Source organism: Sapajus apella, unplaced genomic scaffold (assembly GCF_009761245.1).
Source record: "Sapajus apella isolate SASKATOON/1434 unplaced genomic scaffold, GSC_monkey_1.0 scaffold48, whole genome shotgun sequence".
In the NCBI taxonomy this organism is placed as follows: domain Eukaryota; kingdom Metazoa; phylum Chordata; class Mammalia; order Primates; family Cebidae; genus Sapajus; species Sapajus apella.
Genome location: NW_022436988.1, coordinates 13,805,144 through 13,827,791, shown reverse-complemented (window position 1 = coordinate 13,827,791; position 22,648 = coordinate 13,805,144). Strand labels below are relative to the sequence as shown.

The window sequence follows — 22,648 nt, the reverse complement described above, 5'->3', positions numbered from 1 at the left end:
GCTGCATATGTTTTTTTATATGTTTGTTTTTCATATGTTTGCTTCTTTTGAGAAGTGCCTGTTTATATCTTTTGCCCATTTTCTGATGGGATTGTTTGTTTTTTTCTTGTAAATGTATTTAAGTTCTTTGTAGATTCTGGATGTTAGACCTTTGTCAGATGGGTAGATTACAAATTTTTTCTCCTATTCTGTAGGTTGCCTGTTCAGTCTGATGATAGTTTCTTTTTCTGTGAACAAGCTCTTTAGTTGTATGATATCCCATTTGTCAATTTTCATTTTTGTTGCCATTGCTTTTGGTGTTTTCGTCATGAAGACTTTGCCAATGCCTATCTCCTCAATGGTACTGCCTAGGTTTTTTTTCTAGGGTTTTTATGGTTTGGGGTTTTACATTTAAGTCTTTAATCGATTTTGAGTTAAATTTTGTATAATGTGTAAGGAAGGGATCCACTTTAAGTTTTCTGCCTGTGGCTAGCCAGTTTTCCCAGCACCATTTATTAAATAAGGAATCCTTTCCCCATTGCTTGCTTTTGTCAGGGTTGTCAAAGATCAGATGGTTGTTGATGCCTGGTGTTATTTCTGAGGTCTCTGTCCTCTATCGTTGGTCTATATATCTGTTTTGGTACCAGTACCATGCTGGTTTTTTTTTCTGTAGCCTTATAGTATAGTTTGAAGTCAGGTAGTGTGATAAACTAGAAAAGCTAGAAGAAATGGATAAATTCCTGGACACATACACCCTCCTAAGACTAAACCAGGAAGAATTAAATTTCCTGAATAGACCAATAACACTTTCTGAAATTAAGGGAGTAATTAATAGCCCACCAATCAAAAAAAGCCCAAGACCAGACAGATTTACAGCTGAATTCTACCAGCGGTACAAAGAGGATCTGGTACCATTCCTTCTGAAATGATTCAAAACACTAAAAAAAGAGGAACTCTTCCCTAACTCATATTACCAGGCCAACATTATCATGCTACCAAAAACCTGGCAGAGACACAGCAAAAAAAGAAAACTTCAGGCCAATATCCCTGATTAATATTGATGTGAAAATCCTAAATAAAACACTAGCAAACCAAATCCAGCAGCACATCAAAAAGCTTATCCACCACGATCAAATCAGTTTCATCCCTGGATGCAAGGCTGGTTCAATATACACAAATTAATAAATGTAATCTATCACATAAACAGAACCAATGACAAAAACACATGATTATTTCAAAAGATGCGTAAAAGGCCTTTGATAAAGTTCAACGCCACGTCATGTTAAAAACTCTCAATAACCTAGGCATTGATGGAACATATTTCAAAATAATAAGAGCTCTTTAAGACAAAGCCATAGCCAATATCATACTGAATTGGCAAAAGCTGGAAGTATTTCCTTTGAAAACCAGCACAAGACAAGGATGTCGTCTCTCACCACTCCTATTTGATATAGTGTTGGAAGTTCTGGCCAGCACAATCAGGCAGGAGAAAGAAATAAAGGGTATACAAAATAGGAAGAGAGAAAACCAAATTGTCTCTGTTTTCAGATGACAAGATTCTATATTTAGAAAACCCCATCGTCTCAGCCCAAAAACTTCTTAACCTGGTAAGCAACTTCAGCAAAGTCTCAGGATACAAAATCAATATGCAAAAATCACAAGCATTTCTATACACCAACAATACAGAAGGAAAAAGCTAAATCATGAATGAATTCCCATTCACAATTGCTGCAAAGAGAATAAAATATCTAGGAATACAACTTACAAGGGACATCAAGGACCTCTTCAAGGAGAACTGCAAACCACTGCTCAAAGAAATAAGAGAGGACACAAACAAATGGAAAAAACATTCCATGCTCATGGATAGGAAGAATCAAAATTGTGAAAATGGCCATACTGCCCAAAGTAATTTATAAATTCAATGCTATTCCCATGAAGCTACTATTGACTTTCTTTGCAGAATTAGAAAAAAAAAACTTTAGATTTCATATGGAACCATAAAAGAGCCTGTGTAGCCAAGACAATCCTAAGCAAAAAGAACAAAGCTGGAGGCATCATGCTATGTGACTTCAAACTATATTTATATCTATTAGCATGAATTTAAAATATCCATAACTAAAAATACTTTTGAAAACCTATTATATATGGATATATTTTTTCCTTCTATTTTTAAGCTTCTTTTTAATTTTATTCATTAATCTTGCTAGAATGTATTTATTTGCTAGAATTTATTAACGGCCTTTTAAACAAAACGGCAGTGTTACTGTTTCATCATTTTGATTGTTTACTATGTTTTCTAATTTATTAATTTATCTTCTTTCTTTTTATGGTGTTATTTACACTCTTTTTAGGGTTTGTTTTGCTGCTTTTCCCTTTGGCTTCTAGGCTGAAATGGTGAACAAATATTAGCAGAGTGACTGAGAACATGGACTCCGGAGTTGCGTGATTGCATAAGTGACCCAATTATCCACCTCTGCCTGTGTCCACCCTTTGTCTGGTAGTTGTGGAATATTTCTCATTAAGGCAGGCTATTACTTGAGCCAAGAGAAGAAGGGAGGTGTGATGACACAGCAGTTCTGAGCCTCAGCCTCTCGAGACCTTGAGTGTTATCTGCTTGCTTTCTTGTGTTTCTTCCATTGCTATGAGAGCAGACCTGGCCTAGCCTACTGCAGAATGAAACCAAGCTAAGTCATCCCAGTCATCCAGTTGAGAGTGCTAGCTAGTCAGCCCCCAGAGGTATGATAAAGCCTATTCAAGATCAGCAGTCTCTTAAGAATCACTGCAGACACCGCAGCTACAAATGCTTATTGCTGAAAATTATTATTTGTGTTTGTTTCCTTTTTGCTAAGTAACATAAACGTGACACTAGACCATAGATATGTTACTTAGGATTGCCTCTTTAGCTTCCGTTATATTGAAGTTTCTTTATTTTCAGTGACTTTTTATTTTTGATTTCTAACAATTATATTGTGATCAAAGAAATGATTTCTAAGTAAGAGACTGCTTCTTTAAAATTTCCTAAGGCTTCCTTGGTGGTGCAGCACATTTTAATATTTGAAAGTGTTCCATGTGCACTTGACATACCTGTAAATTGCCATTTACACTGTTTTGTACATATCTATTAAGTCTTTTTAATTGTGTACTTCAAATCTTCAGCATCCTTTCTAATGTTATATTTACTAGATCAATCATTTCATAATAGAATTCAATTAAACATTTCCACTCTAATAATAGGTTTGGCAATTTCTTATTATATCTCTGTTAGTTTTTAGCATGTGAGTTTAAAAGCTAGGTAGTTAGGTATATAAAACATTGCCCTTTTTTATGTTTCAATGGTAAGTTGCTTCTATTTCTTTCTTTTTTTTTTTAATCTTAAGTCCATTTTCTGTTTCTGTAACATGCTTCTATTTCTGATAATGACATGAAGACACTAGGTTACTATAGGTTAATATTTGCCTAATGTCTTTTTCTATTTCTTTATTGTTAACCTTTTGCTGAGTTTTAAAATATTTGGTTAATGTATAAAAAAACTCATCAATGCATTGTGTTTAGAAATCTAAACTGATAGATAACCATATTTTAAGAGATGATCTCTCATTGTATCTTATTCTCAAGTTAAACCTACTTTTCCTTTGCTTCTAGTTTTGCCTACGTCTTTACCTTCTATTGAATTGAAAATGTTTTCCTCCTCTTATCCATTTCTTCTCTTGCCCCAAAGATATAAAAGGTAGTTATATGTCTTTTACGGTTACTCTTAAATTTTAGACTTTTCTAGGGAACTATCACTTATTTTAAGAAAACTCAAAAGTACTTACTGTCTCTATTCTCTTCTTACAAACAAATACCATATATATATATATATATATATATATATATATATATATATATTTTTTTTTATTCTTATAAGGAGTTTCACTCTTGTTACCCAGGCTGGAGTGCAATGGCGCGATCTCGGCTCACCGCAACCTCCGCCTCCTGGGTTCAGGCAATTCTCCTGCCTCAGCCTCCTGAGTAGCTGGGATTACAGGCACGCGCCACCATGCCCAGCTAATGTTTTTGTATTTTTAGTAGAGACGGGGTTTCACCATGTTGACCAGGATGGTCTCGATCTCTTGACCTCGTGATCCACCCGCCTCGGACTCCCAAAGTGCTGGGATTACAGGCTTGAGCCACCGCGCCCGGCCTCCTTATAGATATTTTAACACTCTGCTTAATTCCAACCTAATTATCCTTGTTATTATTGTATAGAAGTGTGATTCAATTTTTAATTTAAAGTACATACAAAGTAGATTCATTTTTTACCATCAAAGGTTAACTAAATTTGCCAATGAATTATGCATTTCTGTGAGAGAGGCTGTAATATATTCGGGCTTGTGCTTGAGGTGAAGTATAGAAATTTCACCTGTATAGGACTTGGATTGGCTTCAACTGGTTTAAGAACCCAGAAACTTTTGTCCTCTCTGTAGACTAGCTCACTGTGAAAATATCCCATGGATTTTATCTAAAATTGTGTACCGAGAATAGCATTATACTTCTACAGATAATTGCATCAGTAAACAGAGAGGAGAAGTAGAGCAGTAGACTACACTCTACCCCCTGGTAGAAGTAGCACATCACAGTTTTCAGCATATTCAGTCTTGAGCAAAGAACATGATGTGAGTGTGTGTGAGTATGTCTTTATATGGGGAGTGATTTTGTAGGGGAATTTATACATACATTTTATTGCAGCAGGCACATAAAATACTTCACAGAAGAAGATAACTCAGTGCATAATAATAACACCACATCTTTCCATAACTTCAATCAACCAGTATTACACATATACAATTTGCTAAGCCTCTCCTGAAAACTGTAGAACTACAGCGCTCTCAAATTGTCTTTGCGATGGAAGAAAACAGGGTACCTAAGCTGAATTACAGAAAGTAAAGAGATTCTGGAGGGTACCATCATCCGTTTTCTTGGAAGCATGCAAAGGACGTGACTTGGAAGAATGGGTCCAGACTTTTGAGCACAAAGCCAGCAGCTCCACCCTGAAGACTGTCATTTAGCTAATAAATTCTGACTTCTGAAGTAAGTGATCTTCCTTCATATGCATGCCATGTTGGCCATGTGGTTTCTATGAATTCCTCCATAGTGAAGAGGAGTGAATGAGCCCCAACTGAAGCCATCATCCTATGTATGGGACAGGATCACTCACAGGGTGGTGCTACTTCCTAGAGTCAAAGCTCAGGTAAGGTGTCGGGTCGGTTGCCACAGGAGGCACATTAGCCACGGCAGTCTCAGAGAACACTGCTGGAGGAAGAATCTACACATGGCCATGTAATAAGGCTGAGAGGCAAGCCTAAGTAGAAGCAGACCAAGTGAAGAGGTCAGAAAGCCCATGGAAAGAGAAGAGGAAAAGACAGTTCCAAGAGTAAAGCAGCCTATTAAGGTGCAGAAAATTCAGCATACATACTTTTAAGAGAGTTGTGCAAGGCTGCAAAGGACCATGAACTGGCCAGAAGAATGTTCTCCTCACTATGGAATCAACCACAGTCTTAAGTAGCAGGCAAACTCCAGTCTGACTCCAATCCCTTATACTTTTCATTGTAAATTATTGCCTACTTTGTTTCTTTCCAATTTTTGTATGTTATGCAGTTAATATAAAGGCTAGCAAAAACATGAATTCCTTATAATACATATGGCAAATCATCTCAAATTGTAATGACTCATCTTTTTCCTCTAATACTGTTGTAAAATTCAGAACAAAGTGTATACACTATAGGAACATAAAAATTCTTTTTACCAAAAACAATGTACATTTGAAGTAACATTGTGATAAAGAGAAGCTGCATATTTCGCATTCTGATTCAACTCACTGTATCCAATGAGTAAAAGATCCTAGAAAGCATCTAACATTTTAAAATTCTTATAGTCTGAGAGTGAGAGTTAAGAACAATAAAAATATTTCTGTAAACGTTCCTGATAAACAGTCCCAAAGTCAGAAAAACACGTATCCAAAAGACCCTAAATTATTCTACAATAAAAGCAGATAACTTTAACTTCAAAAAAAGCCCAGTCTTCCAACCCAATTCTTAAAACTTTAAGATCTTCACAAACATTTTTTTCAGCCAATTTAAACTTGTTTCTACACTGAGTTATGTTTAAAACAACATAATGGTTGCTTAACTTTTTAAAAAAGCATTCTAACTCAACATTTTTATCTATCTAATATTAATTACTAGATATAAAATCTTGAAAATAGCCCATTAATTTTCAAAATAATTTCTCCATAGAGGGTTTTTATTCAGTTTATAAAGCTTTATTTATAATTTTGTGATAGAAATAAGAAAAGAGAAAACCTTCAAAACAAACACACACACAAAAACAAAATACAAAACAAAACAAAAAATACAATGAACTTACTTCTGGGAAAACTGAAGCGGGGAATCTAGAGGTATGATTTATCCACTGATCTCCTTGTTTAGAAGAAAATTATTCATATTTTTTCCTGGTTTCTACCACGTATCTAGAATTTTCTCTAACTGTTTGACTTCTGTGAAAAGTTTCTGTGAAGACTGCTTTCAGAGTGGCTATTATGATCTCAATTCTGTGTTTCTGCCAAACATCGTATTCACGTGACCGTGCTTGGACTCTTTATCTTCTTGTTGATATTCAGCCAGTTCCTGCAGAGCAGTGGGATTTATACTAGGTTGCCTGGCTATTATACATTATTGGGAGCAAAATTAGTAAGTTTTCCTATTATGTCCAAGATTATCTGTGGCCAATACATAAATTTAAAGAACTATCTTTAAGCCATGAGAAAGTAAACAGCTTAATCAGAGAAAAGCATTTCTCTCTACCCAGAGCTCTAGTATGCTTAATTGACAGCTCTACCTAGATAATCAACATTTTCATTCCTCTGCTTCCCAGCTTCATTTTCTCTCAGTTCACTCAATTTCAGCACATTTATGAATAATCCATATTGGATTTTTTTCCAATTTATTTGACCCATGGATTATTCAGAAATGTGCTTAATTTCCAAATGTCTAAAGATTTTCTTATCTTTTAGTTATTGATTTCCAGTTTAATTCAGTTATATTCAGAAAAAATATTTTGTATGTCAAATTTGTAAAGGCTTATTTGATGACCCAGGATATGATATACCTTGGCAAATATTCCACAGGCACTTGAAAAGTATATTTTGTTAGTGTTGAGTGGAATATTATATAAATATCTATTACATTTAGTTGGTTTATGATATTGTTCAGTTTTTTTTCTACATTTTTCCTAATTTTCTGTCTCCTAGTTCTGTTGATCACTAAGAGAGGAATGTTGAAGATTTTTTCTTTCTTTTTTTTTTTTTTGAGCCAGAGTCTGACTCTGTCTCCCAGGCTAAAATGCAGTGGCATAATCTCAGCTCACTGCGACATCTGCCTCCCGGGTTCAAATGATTCTCCTGCCTCAGCCTCCCAAGTAGCTGGATGTACAGGTACATGCTGCCACGCCCAGCTAATTTTTTGTATTTTAGCAGATACACGGTTTCACTGTGTTGCCCAGGATGGTTGAGAACTCTTGAGCTCAGGTAATCTGCCTGCCTCAGCCTCCCAAAGTGCTGGGATTACAGGTGTTAGCTACCGCGGCCGGCTGAATGTTGAAGATTTTAACAAAAATTCTGGACTTTTAAACTTCTTCCTTTAAAGCTATCATGTTTTGCGTGATGTATTTTGCAACATTTGTTACGTCTTCTTGGTGAATTGACCCTTTCATCATTATATGATTCTAATCTTTATGTCTAGTAACTTTTGTGTTCTAGAGTCTACTTTGTTTGATATTAGTAATATAGCCATTCTTACCTTCCCGTGATTATTGTTTTCATGGTATTTTGTTTCCATCTTTTAATTTTTATCTACACACACACACACATACACACACACACACACACACACACAGACTATATGCTTTCAGAGTGACAGTTATGATCTCAATTCTGTTGGCCCTGCCAAACATCACATTCATAATGTGTTTGTGTGTGTATGTTGTGTGTGTGCGTGTGTGTGTGCATGCATGTTAGTGTGTTTGGAAATGGGCATCTGTCTATGTTGCCCAGGCTGGACTTGAACTCCTGGGCTCAAGTAATCTTCCCATCTCAGACTCCTGAGTAGCTGAAACTACAGATACATGCCACTGTATCCAGCTCTATATTGTATTTCAAGTGAGTTTCTTGTTGATGGTGTATAATAGAATCATGTGTTTGGTTTTTAAAATCTATTGACAATACATGTCTTTTAATTGGTGTGTTTAAATCATTTTCATTTAATATAGCTATTGATTTTTTAAATTCAGGTCTGTCATTTTGTTATTTGCTCTCTTTTCTCTCTGGTTTTAATTCTCCTATTTCCCATTTTCTGCTTTCTTTTTGGTTATTTTGAAATTATTTTTTAGTATTGCATTTCAGCTTACCTGTTATGTTTCTTCACTATATTTATTTGTACAGTTATTTTAGTGATTACTCTCAGGATTACAAAAGACATACTTAACTTGACATGGTCAACCCAGAATTAATGTTTCTTCATTTTAAGTGAAATATAAAAGTAGAAAGGAGGCCAACAAGCGTGCTTCTCAGTAACTATAACCAGAAGGGGAAGAAATGGAGGAGTAAAAGGCTCAGCATGGTCTCCATCACCCCAATAAAAAGTCATGATCTCTTATTCAGCCCCTAGTCCAAAGCTACTTTTCAGAAACAGAACCTATTGATTGAAAACTAGTCAGACCCCTAGAAGAAAAGATCCTGCAACATCTTGACAAGTATATACTGTGATGATTATACTCCCTAGTTCTCCCTCAAAGTGACCTACAGCTGTTACTTTGGTGATTATACATTGAAGAAAGAAAAATCCCCAGACATGTCAAGAGTTGTTGGGCATAGAGTCAGAGTGGACATTGATAACTGGAAACCCAAAATGTCACTAAAGCCCTACAGCTAGATTGAGAGTATGGAGCCAAGGTCATAAACGGAGTTCTGGTTAATGAGCAGCTCTGTGTGGTCTCACTGGACGTATGGGCATACCCAGTGGTTATGTGTCTATCACCAAATGTGCTGTTAGATTTGTTGATATATCTGGTAGTTAGAATAATTTCCATGCTGTTTCTTGGCCTGTAGGGTAAAAACTATCATAATGTGGAAGGGAAAGTAAGCACCTCTGACAACCCCCCAGCCAAGATACTTAATCAAGAACAGTATTGCAAATGGAGAGAAGGAATGCAGAGACTAATGCCACCATTAATGACATAAGGATGAAAGATAGTGTTGCCTAGCACACCTTAATTTAATTTGCCAGCCTGATCCTTGCAGAAGCCAGAAAGATTCTAGAGAATGCTTAGACTATCTCAAGCTTAAACAACTAGTGGTCCTAATTATAGTTGCTTTGTCAAACATGGTGTCTATTCCTAGAGCAGGTACATGATTTTTAGCCAGTGATTAGTCAAATGCATTCTTTTCTATCCTGATTGGAAAAGAGCATCAAAAACAATCAGGTAGGTTGAGTAATATTATTTCTTTACAGTTTTCCCTCAGTGCTCTATTGACCCCCTAGCTTTTGTTATAACATAGTCTTAAGAGTTCTGGACCATGTAGACACCTACAGAACATCATATTCACACATTGATGGCATCATGCCGATCACACAAGATGAGCAAGAGGTGACTAGTATGCTGGAGATTTTGGTAGGACACATGTTTAAGAAAGTGGGAGACAAATCCTGTGAAGATTCTGGAGGTTTTCACTTTAGAAAAGGTTTTATGGATCTAGTGGCTAGGGGTGCTTTGCCTATCTCCTTCAAGGTGAAAGACAAATTACTGCATCTTGCAGCCCCAACCAATAAGAAGAAAGGTCAGCATGTGTGATGTCTCTTTAGGTTCTAATGGCAACACATTCAGTGGATATATATTATATATATATATATATATATATATATATATATATATATATATCTTGCCATTTAAGCTGTATACTCTGCAGACCATATAGTATTGGAAGTGTCAATGGTTAAAAAAAAAATCTGTTAAAATGAAAGTAGTTCATTATGTGGGATCTTACCCTCAGGAATAGTTCAGCAACTTAGCAGGATGTGACTTATTTATCAATGAAGATATGGAGTGTTATTAGAAAAGTATTTTGTTTAGTAAACTTCACACACAGTATAACCTCACACTACTTGTGGCATTCTGCTTTTATAGATAATTTGTGTAAAGAGTTTTACAATTTTTTAAAAAACTCCACCTGTAATTTCTTATTTAAGTCCCACATAACCTAGTACATAAGTAGAATTAAGAGGACACTAGAATCAGTAGAGTTACAGGACTTACTCTAGAATCAAATAGTTAGAAAGAAGCTGATCTAGCTTCAAAGGATCTGGGAATCCAAATCTTAGTATTTTCCCCTAATAACACACAATGCAAAGCAGATGCTTAAGCTTCTGCCAAAACAAATAGATAGTTGAGGATGATACTCTAAATAGATCAATCACCTGTTTTTATGCTTCTTTTCTGGTTTTGATTTTATTTTCATCATAAACCTGAAAGGGGTCCATCCAAAAAAATAACTGGAGTTAGTGTTTGCATTAGACTGTTTTTGTGTTGCTACAGAGGAATACCTGAGACTGGGTAATTTACAAAAAAAAGAGGTTCAATTGGTTCATGGTTGTGCAGGTTACACAAACATGGCACCATTTGCGTGGCTTCTGGTGAGGGCCTCAGGAAGCTTATAATTGTGGTGGAAGGTGAAGCACATCATATATAACAAAGATGAGATTACAATCAATCCCAAAGAAATGTAAAACATCCTCAGAAACAACTATAAACTATTCTATGCAAACAAATAAAAAAATCTATAGGAAATGGGTACATTCCAGGAAACACTCAACTTCCCAAGATTGAACCAGGAAGAAAGTAAAAACCTTAACAGGCCAATAACAAGTTTCAAAATTAAATCATACTGACCAAATAAAGGCCCTAGATCAGATGTATTCATAGCCAAATTCTATCAGATGTACAAAGAACTGGTACCAATCCTACTGAAACTATTTTAAAAAATCAAGGAGAGGGATCTTCTTCCTGACTCATTCTACAAACCCAGCATCAGCCTGATACCAAGGTCTGGCAAAGACACAATGATAAAAGAAAACTTCAGTTCAACATTTTTTATGAACACAGACATAAAAATCCTCAACAAAATATGGGCAAACCAGTCACAGTGAAAAGCAGTTTGGAGACTTCTCAAATACCTTGTAACAGAATTACCATTCAACCCAGTAACATCTTTACTAGGTATATATCCAATGGAAAATAAATTGTTCTACAAAAATGACACATGCACTTGTATGTTCATGGCAGTGCCATTCACAATGGCAAAGACTTGAAATCAGCCTACATGCCCATCAACAGTGGTATGGATGAAGAAAACTTGGTGTATATATATATACCATGGTACTACACAGTCATAAAAAAAGAACGAAATCATGTCCTTTGCAGCAACATGGATGCAGCTGGAGGTCATTATCCTAAAGGAATTCACACAGGAACAGAAAACCAAATACTGCATATTCTCACTTACAACTGGCAGCTAATCATTGAGCACACATAGACGTAAAGATGGGAATAATAGACACTGGCACTACTAGGGAGGGGGAAGCAAAGAGGAGTGTGTGGGCTGAAAAAGTACTTACTAGGTATTATGTTTATGACTTGAATGATGGGATTATCTATACCCAAAACCTCAGCATTACTCAATATATTCATGTAACAAACCAGCCCCCAAATCTAAAATAAAAGTTAAAATTCAAAGATCAGATGGTTGTAGATGTGTGATGTTGCTTCTGAGGCCTCTGTTCTGTTCCATTGGTCTATGTCTCTGTTTTGGTACCAGTACCTTGCTGTTTTGATTACTGTTGCCTTGTAGTATAGTTTGAAGTCCAGCAATGTGATGCCTCCAGCTTTGTTCTCTTTGTTTAGCATTGTCTTGGCTATGTGGGCTCTCTTTTGGTTCCACATGAAGTTTAAAGTGTTTTTTTCCAGTTCTGTGAAGAAGGTCATTGGTAGTTTGATGGGGATAGCATTGAATCTATAAATTCCTTTGGGCAGTATGGCAATTTTCACGATATTGATTCTTCCTAACCATGAGCATGGAATGTTTTTCCATCTGTTTCTGTCTTCTCTTATTTCAATTAGCAGTGATTTGTAGTTCCCCTTAAAGAGGTCCTTTGCATACTTTGTTAGTTGTATTCCTAGGTATTTTATTCTCTTTGTAGAAATTTTGAATGGGAGTTCGCTCTTGATTTGGCTTTCTGTTTGTCTGTTATTGGTGTATAGGAATGCTTGTGATTTCTGTACACTGATTTTGTATCTTGAGACTTTGCTGAAGTTGCTTATCAACTAAAGGAGATTTTGGGCTGAGACAATGAGGTCTTCTAAATATTTAATCATTTCACCTGTAAATAGAGACAATTTGACTTCCTCCTTTCCTAACTGAATACCCTTTATTTCTTTTTCTTGCCTGATTGCTCTGGCTAGAACTTCCAATACTATATTGAATAGAACTGGTGAGAGAGGGCATCCTTATCTAGTGCCAGATTTCAAAGGGAATGCTTCCAGTTTTTGCCCATTCAGTATGATATTGGCTGTGGGTTTGTTGAAAATTGGCTAGCAAAGCAGAAACTGGACCCCTTCTTGATACCTTACACTAAAATTAACTCCAGATGGATTAAGGATTTAAACATAAGACCTAATACCATAAAAACCCTGGAAGAAAACCTAGGCAACACCATTTAGGACATAGGCATAGGCAAGGACTTCATGATTAAAATACCAAAAACAATGACATCAAAAGCCAAAATAGACAAATGGGATCTAATTAAACTTCAGAGCTTCTGCACAGCAAAAGAAGCCACCACTAGAGCGAACCAGCAACCAACAGAATGAGAAAAATTTTTGCAATCTACCCATCTGACAAAAGGCTAATATCCAGAATCTACAAAGAACTAAAACAGATTTTCAAGAAAAAAAGAAACAAACCTATCCAAAAGTGGGCAAAGGATATGAACAGACACTTTTCAAAGAAGACATTTATGAAGCCAGCAAACACATGAAAAATACTCATCATCACTGGTCGTTAGAGAAATGCAAATCAAAGCCACATTGAGATACCATCTCACGCCAGTTAGAATGGCAATCATTAAAAAATCAGGAGACAATAGATGCTGGAGAGGATGTGGAGAAACAGTAACACTCTTACACTGTTGGTGGGAGTGTAAATTAGTTCAACCATTGTGGAAGACAGTCTGGTGATTCCTGAAGGATCTAGAAAGAGAAATTCCATTTGACTCAGCAATCCCATTATGCAATCCCATTACTGGGTATATAACCAAAGGACTATAAATCGTTCTATTATAAAGACACATGCATGCGTATGTTCACTGTGGCACCTTTTACAATAGCAAAGACCTGGAACCAACCCAAATGTCCATCAATGACAGACTGGGCAAAGAAAATGTGGCACATACACACCATGGAATACTATGCAGCCATAAAAAACTATGAGTTTGTGTCCTTTGTAGGGACACTGATGAATCTGGAAACCATCATTCTCAGCAAACTGACACAAGAACAGAAAATCAAACACCATATGTTCTCACTCACAGGTGGGTGTTGAACAATAAGAACACGTGGACACAGGGAGGGGAGCATCACACACTGGGATCTGTTGAAGGGAGCTAGGGGAGGGATGGGGGGAGGGATAACATGGGGAAAAATGCCAGATATAGGTGATGGAGGGATGGAGGCAGCAAACCACCCTGCCATGTATGTATGTGTGCAACAATCCTGTATGGTCTGCACATGTACCCCAGAACCTAAAGTACAATTTAAAAAAAAGAAAATTAAAAAATAACCCAGAGTTGTGGAAAGTATTTGCAAATATTTTATGTAATAAAAATCTAGTATCCAGAATATATAAAGAACTCTTACAATTCAATAATAAAAACAAACTGAATTAAAGCTGACAAAGAATTTGAATAGATATTTTTTTCTATAGTCCTTTGGGTATATACCCAGTAATGGGATTGCTGGGTCAAATGGAATTTCTATTTCCAGATCCTTGAGGAATTGCCACACTGTCTTCCACAATGGTTACACTAATTTACACTCCTACCAACAATGTAAAAGTGTCTTAAAAACTACACATGTGTTATCTTACCTCACAGTCTGCTGTCTTTGATTGAAATGGGACTCTTCTTTACAAATTCATACAGACGTATTCCACAGAGATGCTTTGCTGCTTTTTTGGACAAGCAGCTTATGGCAGATGTAGATTTACACACATAGTTTTGCTTCACCAGCAATTTCCATAGAGGAGAAAGAGATACAAATCAGGAGCCCAGACTGAAGGCAGAGCATTAGAATTCAGGATGGTCTCCCTGCCAGTGAAACTACAGGGATTCTTTAACTACCATATCCAAAGGTGACTGACTGTCTGTCTTCTCTCTTTAACTGACCTGAATACCAAATTTTGAATTTCTGGTTCCAGTTGATATTTGATCCTGGTTAGGCATACTTTTTGTGCAGTCTATAACAGGACATTATAGATATCAGATTTTTTATTGATCCTCTTTTATGTGCTTACTGGCCATTTGTGTATCTTTTCCATAGAAATATCTATTCAAATAGAGAGTGAGACCCTGTCTCAAAAAATAAGAAAGGAACAACAATATCATCAACAATTTGTTTAAATATACACATCTATATGGTGCTAGAGAGATGTAAGTGCTCTTTGATCAACAGAAGTCAATTTACTAAGAGGAGGAATGAAAGACAAAGGAAAGGAAATTAATAGCCCCTATGCCTTATGAAGGGAAGAAGCAGAACTACTTATCCTTCTTTTTAGTGAGAAGAGGGTAGCATTTCAGTCAAAATAACTAGATTCTACTCCTGCCTCCTCCACTCTGAGTCTCAGTTGCTCATACTGATAATAATATATAGAAATGTTAAGAGACACCTTTCACTGAGCTTTGACTGATGCCTGGCACGCTGGCATGGGCTTTATGCAGGTGATCTCCTTTAATGAGGGATGCTTTTACCCTCTGGAAGGAAATCCTGAAATGACCTAAGTGAGTGCATGCATCAGTATCTGGCACATATTAGAACCCCCATGAATACGGATTCTCTTACAAGAGTCAGCTTTCAAATCAGAACTTTGTTCTCTTATTTCCTCTGGTGGGAGCCCTTGGAATTACTTTCTCTAAGTAAAGTACTCACAATTACCATAGAGTTAAAGAATGAGAGTTAAAGCTCTTATTCTGTCATCGTAATAGAAGTACAGAAACATAAGCCAAGGACTGTGATAAAACAAAACACCTGTGTCTACCTTTCCTGCTGAGCAGCCTGAGGGAAAAGCCTCAGGATCTCTTCATGGAGGGACTCCACTTGTGCCAGGTTCTTCACCTTCATTTCCAGCAGGTAAACTTTGCCAAATTTGCTTTTCAGGTGTTGGATGGAACCAACACATCTGAAGGTAAGAGAACGATAAGGTCAAGCAAGAAAACAGAAGAACGTATGACTTGTGATGTTCAGCTTCTGGAGGCCGGGGTAAGGCCACGTAGAGATGGGAGCAACCATGCTAGATCCTCACCACGGGTAGACTGGTGCAGGGAAATAAACTTCCTTTACAGCACACAACCTGGAGGGCTGAGTGCAGGTTTTGACAGATGCTCACCTCAGCCTTCTCAACACCATGATGGCCACTCGGTCACACACTGTCTCGGCCTCTGCCATGTAGTGGGTGGTCAGGAGGGCGCCCCTCTCCATGTTTCTAAAGGTGGCCCGAATTGCCTGCCTAAAGTTAAGTCAAGGGAAAACGTAAACTCATGGGAATGCTCAAGGTATTTGGAATTTTTTAAAAGAAGTTTCCATTGACGCACCGATGAAACATGTAGCAAATTCAGACTAGACAAAGAAGGAGTGTGTGTAGGGGTGACAGGCATGGAAATAACGAAACTATTGGTTAGAGTATATAATTCAGAACATAGAAAACGATATTGGGTAAAATGCTGTTTATAAAAATACTGAGTTCAGGAATATTTATGAGAATGCAGTGGGAAGAAATAAAATTAGGAGAATTTATTAAAAAGATTGATAATGATGACATATACCCTATAGGTAAAAAATGACAGAACTCAGAAATTTCCTAAAACAACTAAAAAATATATCGAAGACTTAGAATGTTTCTTTTTTTCTCCATAAGAATTGTATATCAGGTGATGTTGCAGAAAGATTTAAATTTTAATTATAGATTGATTTGACTGTATGAAAATGTTTCATGTAGGCACAGACACAAAAATTATTCGAGCAACTATTAGGGTGAGATAATATAGCTTTTTCATCTCAAAAAAAGCTGGCTGTGATTTGAAGTCAGATCCTTTTTTTCCTAAAATATTGCTTTTCCTGATATTGTGGGTGTCTTTCCCTTTCTGAGTGAATGATTTTGCAGGCCAGTTGTCACATAGATCAATATAGTCATATAGAGGTTGCTCATTATAGCAGCTCACCACATTTGCTGCTGCCTCTCAGGGTCCATTCCAGTCGACGGCTCATCCAGAAGCACCACTGACGGGTTCCCCAGGATGCTCAGCACGAAGCACAGCTGCAACGAGAGGAACAGCCCGTCTGGCTCCCATCTATGGCACTTGCAGAGCAACAACAAGCCCTGCCCGTACCTTTCTCTTTATTCCCTCTGACAAGGTCTTCATGGGAGCCTTCAGCTGGTCCTGCAGCTTGAGCACATCCACTAACCTAAAGGAAACAGAGTCAATTCACATGACCCAACACTGGCGAATGTACATGGGAGAATAAGCAAATCAGGAGAAACACAACGATGGGGGAGATGTTTAAGAGTAGTCAGAGTGGTCATAAAATTTAAGCCATCCAGGGTATGTTATGAACTTTTCATGGTCATCAACTCATATTTTCAATGATGTCTTTCCATATTAAGAATAATCAGGCTGGGCCGGATACGGTGGCTCACGCCTGTAATCCCAGCACTTTAGGAGGCTGAAGTAAGCAAATCACGAGGTCAAGAGATTGAGACTGTCCTGGCCAATATGGTGAAACCCTGACTCTACTAAAAATACAAAAATTAGCTAGGTATGGTGGCACATGCCTGTAGTCCCAGCTACTCAGGAGGCTGAGGCGGGATAATCGCTTGAACCCGGGAGGCGAAGGTTGCAGTAAGCCAAGATTGCACCATTGCTCTCCAGCCTGGTGACAGAGCGAGACTCCGTCTCAAAAATATCAAACAAAAGTAAATACGAGTCAGGCTGGGCACGATGGTTCACACTTGTAATCCAGCACTTTGGGAGGCCAAGGTGGGCAGATTACCTGAGATCAAGAAGACGAGCCTGGCCAACATGCAGAAACCCCGTCTCTACAAAAATACAAAAATTAGCCAGGCATGATGGCAGATGCCTGTAATTCCAGCTACTTGGGAGGCTGAGGCATGAGAATCACTTGAACCCAAGAGGCAGAGCTTGCAGTAAGCACTCCAGCCTGGGTGGCAGAGCCAGAATCCGTCAAAAAAAAAAAAATAATAATAATCAATAAACTTTTTTCTCTCCAGGCTCAAAGTGAGAGAAAACAACACTGAATGGAGTTCTAGATGACCAAATTTTCTCCCACAATTATGGGGTCATCAGTCAGAACCCTCCTGTCTTCATTTTGTGTGTATGCCATTACTATAACATCCCCTCAGCAAAGAAGGGGATTCCCCCCAGCCCCAGGTACCCTGTGATGGTGATCATCACATCCCCTTTCCTGAGCCCTTTCACGGCGGCGTACACCTCCAGGTGCTGCCTCACTGTCAGGTTGGCACAGTGCGTTCTCCTGAGGGCAGTACCCCAGGAAGCCCAGGGTGTCCCCTCTGCCGCTCCCTTTCAAAATCACCTACACGAAATAAGTTCATTCTCAGTTTCTATCCCAAATGTTACATATATGTATGTGCATGTAAGCATGTACTTCAGTGATGCCCTTCTCTTTACGCACACAGCTGCTAAGTCCAAAAATGCAAATCAGCAATCACTTAGTTCTGGAGAAAAGATGGTATAAACCCACTTTAAAAGTCAGACACTCCATTGTTGTCCATTGCAGTTTAGACTTTATTACCAATTCCATCACCATGATTGCATTCAAGATTGCTTATTTGAGTGTCTTTCACTTGGCGTCATTCATTGATCCAAACATTCAAAGGAATAGATACTTGTGGAGAATTCTGTTTTGCCAGTGATAGTTATAATTATAGGATTTTTCTTGCAATAAGGCAGTGGTTCTCAGCCAGGGGAATCTTCCTCCCAGGGGATATTCAATAGTGTCTGGAGACACATTTGGTTGTCACAATTCATGTGCGTATGCTTTGGGAAAACAGTATTACTGGCATCTAGTAAGTAAAGGCCAAGGGTGCTGCCAAACATCCCACCATGCACAGAACAGCTCCCCACAACAAAAGTTATCAAGATCATAATGTCAAGATTGAGAAATCCTGAACTAAGTAATAAACAATATACAGTGCCCTTAGCACTGTATCTGGCCCATAGGAACCAATATATACACGATAGCATTTATTATTTTTTATGAGCCAGTCTATGCATTATAATAAGAAGAACATCTAATGTGTCCTCAGTGCTTGCTATGTGCCAGAATCGAAGCATATGGTATATTTTTAATTACATTATCCTACCTGCAGAACCTCTGTATGTGTGAGGTGTTAGTTTTATCATTGATGTTTTACATACAGAAAATGAACATAAGCATAAATTATGAAACTTGTACAAGGTCACAACAAGGTAGACCTGGGACTTGAAGCTGGGATCTATTTTCAGAATACAAGTCCTTGACCTTGATGCTATATTGTCTCCCCCAGTACAAAGAGGGAGAGAACTAGTTAACCTTGCCCCATAGAGCTTCCATTCTAGAGAATGAAACAGAAAATATAAGTAATAAGTAAATACATGAGTGAACAAATTATAGCCTCTGCTTTATGCTGTCATGGAAATAGATGTGCTACAGAATAACAGGGAGGATTTAATTTAGCCGACAGTGTAGTCAGGAAAAGGCATTTTGGGAAGATAAACTTTTAAGTGGTGAGAAGGAGACAGCCAAGCACGTGAGGAGCCAACGGAAGGGCACTCTAGCCACAGGAAGATCAAACCCAGAGATCCCACAGTGAGAAAAAAATATTTGATGAAAAACATTTCTGAGTTCTACCTCCTCAAAGTCTCAGACAGCCACAGCATTTACTGTTCTCATTCTTTCCATCTGGATATCTTCCTCCTCTACTTCAGGTTCTTCTGGGTTTCTTGGAGAAATTCTGAAATCAAAACAGAGTGATAATTACAAACTTCTCATTAAAAATCTTGTGTCAAAATTAATGAATTTTCCCTATACTGCTACCATTTTTTTGAGTAGATTCATTCTGAGTACAACATTCTCTCTATTCTTCTACTTGCACCATCTGCCTTTCAAACAGCCTAGTTTCCATCAATGAGTCGAGTTGTGATACCCTTACATCATCTTTGCTTTTTAACGTAAGCTTAATCCTCCTCATCTAGGGTGACAGTTTTCTTTCAAAGAAGAAAGTCATATACACCCTCTGGCAAAGGATTTTGAAGCAGAGTTGCATGAAGAAAGGAATCTAGGAACTGTAGTTTTGACAACAGATATTTTGGAACTCTGAGGTCTTTGTGAGAACAATGTGTCCAAAGATTTGGAATCAAGGGTGTATTCCAGAAAATCCAGGATATTCAATCACTATATCAAAGTCTAATCAGTTACTGACCACAGTCATTTCTTGGGAATGTGTGACAGAATCACTCTTTCCTCCCTACTACAGATCTAGTTCTTGCTTTCATCATTCCACCGTTGATTCCTCCTCATTCTTTTATTTCTCCCTCGTGCCATGCTCTGACATTTCTGTTGTCTGCTGGTTTCCTAAAATGTGGCTGTCATCTTGTCCCTCTTCTCTGCTACCACAAATGTTAGACTTAAGCTTGGTTTATATTTTGTATGGTAGGCCAAGTGTTCAAGACACATTGGTGTCTTGGTTTCCCATTATGTAATCTGCAAAATCTTCCCTATTCTTTTCTGTTTTAAGACTCTTCAATATCTAGCCTCACTTTCATTATCACCCAACACAAGCCTACAAGGGAGCTCCTGTTCCCTTCATCTCATCCTTGGTCTTATTGCACAGACTACTCTTCCTTTCTGGGTTGGCTTAACTTTTCCGATGCTTATCTATATTTACCTGTTATTTTAGAGATTCTGCCTTTCCTCTACAGTGAAATTATGGTCTGCCTTAATTTTCCAGTGTCTGATGTGTGCTAGTGTGGTTTTCTCTCTAGCTTGTAAGCTCAGTATATATTCCTATGCTATGGGTTATAAATTTTGTATACTACAGTCTTTAAAAACCATCCTGTGAAGTGCCTTTTACTTAATTAATTCAGGGTATTTAAAAAATCCTTAAATAATGAATATCAAAATGAAACTTGAAATTTGATTTGATTTAATCAACCTGAATACCGGATTCTTTCTCATTGATTTCTTCCTGCAGTTCATTTCCAGGCATCACAGAATAAAAAGGAAAATGAGAAAATGAAGGTAAGGCTAGGAAAAAAGAAAGACAATCAAACTTAGTATCGCTATAAATTCAATGATTTCAATATTGGAATTGATTTAAGGAGTTTGATTATATAAAAATTCGATTTGATAACATTCATTTTTACAAGGCTGAAAGACAATTTATGTAATACTCTTTGAAACTGTCAAAGTTAGCTTCACTGCTATTCAGAGAGAGCCTAATAGAAATATAGTAGTAGCAAGTGAAACCAGTACTACCCATGACAGATGATTGTTGTAAAGATAGGGGTCCAGGGCCAGGCGCCTTGGCTCACACCTGTAATCCCAGCATTCTGGGAGGCCGAGGTGGGTGGATCACCTGAGGTTGGGAGTTTGAGACCAGCCTGACCAACATGGAGAAACCCTGTCTCTACTGAAAATACAAAATTAGCCAGGCATGGTGGTGCATGCCCATAATCTCAGCTACTTGGGAGGCTGAGGCAGGAGAATCACTTGAACCTGGGAGGCGGAGGTTGCGGTGAGCCAAGATCACATCATTGCACTCTAGCCTGGACAACAAGAGCAAAACTCTGTCTCAAAAAAAAAAAAAGATAGGGGTCCAGGTCAAAAGCCATCGCGTGTGTGTGTGTGTGTGCACACGCACATGCGCCTGTGATTGTACACACGCTCATGTGTGCTTTGCTTCAAATGCCTAAAATGTCCAAACCTTCTTTATTTGATGCAGTTCAGAGAAACTCAAAACATACAAAGATTGTGTTCCCTCACGAGCAAGAATGTTGAAAAAAATGTCTTCTTACTATTAGCAGTGCCAGGAATACAATGTCAGATTCTGAAGTTCCTAAATAATCCATGGAGTCAGGAGAAATTGGCAAAATGAACAGTTAGTATATTCAGGTGAACCTTCCCTATTCTATGTCCTTACAACCATTCTACCTGGTGCTCCTTTGGGTATCATGTAAAAGTTAATTTCAGACTGTGGAGTATGTCTTCTTTGCTTCCAATGGGTCTAAGAAATGGTCCTCTAGTTGATTTCATTTAAAAACTCTTTAGGTTGGAATAAGTAAGACTTCCTTTAAAATGTTGTACTATTCTTACTGTCTTGATGTAAGTCATATTTTTCATTATCACACTGTGAAAACTAATGAGTGGATTCTGCTATTGTGACTACTATAAGTCACATTATTGTAATGATTGTCATAACACAAGGTCTTGAAAACATGACATGGACTATTCTCCTGCCTCAGCCTCCCAAGGAGCTGGGATTACAGGCGCCTGCCACCACGCCTGGCTAATTTTTGCATTTTTAGTAGAGATAAGGTTTCACCATATTGCCCAGGCTGGTCACAAACTCCCGATCTCAAATGATCTGTCTGCCTCGGCCTCCCAAAGTGCTGAGATTAAAGGCATGAACCACCACACCCAGCCTTGTGTCCTTTAACCAACCTTTGGGTACACTTCCCTCCACCCTTACCTGCCTCTGGAATCACTATTCAGCTCTCTACATTTATGAGATCAACTTAGAAAAACATAATACTATTAAGATGATAATTTTCCCCAAATTAATCTATAAATTTAATGCAATCCTGATTACAAATCTCATCTGATTTATTATGGACTTAACAAACTTGTCCTATACCACTGTAGGGGATTATAAATAACAAAATGTATTGTATGTTTTCAAATACCTAGAAGAACAGATTTTAAATGTCTGCAACACAAAGAAATGATAAATGTTTGAGGTGACAGATATGCAAATTACTCTGATCATTATACATTGTACACATGTATCAGAATATTACACTGTATTCCACAAATATATACCATTATTATGTCTTCATTACAAATAATAATAAAAGCAAAATAACAACTTTCACTTCAGTTTGGTCAGATACTCAAAGAATGTGTTTCCCAGAGCTGCTGGCTATACTTAGAAACAGGTGTGGGTCATTGCACCGTCAGTATTTTATCAAGCCAATAAGCATCTAGTGATTCTACAATGTAAGGCTTCCCAGGGAAC

The 22,648-nt window shown here is 37.6% G+C and overlaps 1 protein-coding gene across 2 annotated transcripts in view; it reads right to left on the bottom strand.

The window, feature by feature from the left end:
* The window catches only part of LOC116525753 (ATP-binding cassette sub-family A member 8), a 99,011-nt gene extending 83,564 nt beyond the window's left edge, over window positions 1–15,447 (bottom strand). The window contains exon 1 of one of the 2 annotated variants that reach the window (XM_032241895.1): window positions 15,377–15,447. The gene's annotated coding sequence lies outside the window, so the exon portion shown is untranslated. Of the gene's footprint in view, window positions 1–6,384; window positions 6,624–15,376 lie in introns of those variants that run through there. The other variant, XM_032241894.1, reaches the window with a different exon arrangement.
* Window positions 15,448–22,648: the final 7,201 nt, after the last annotated feature.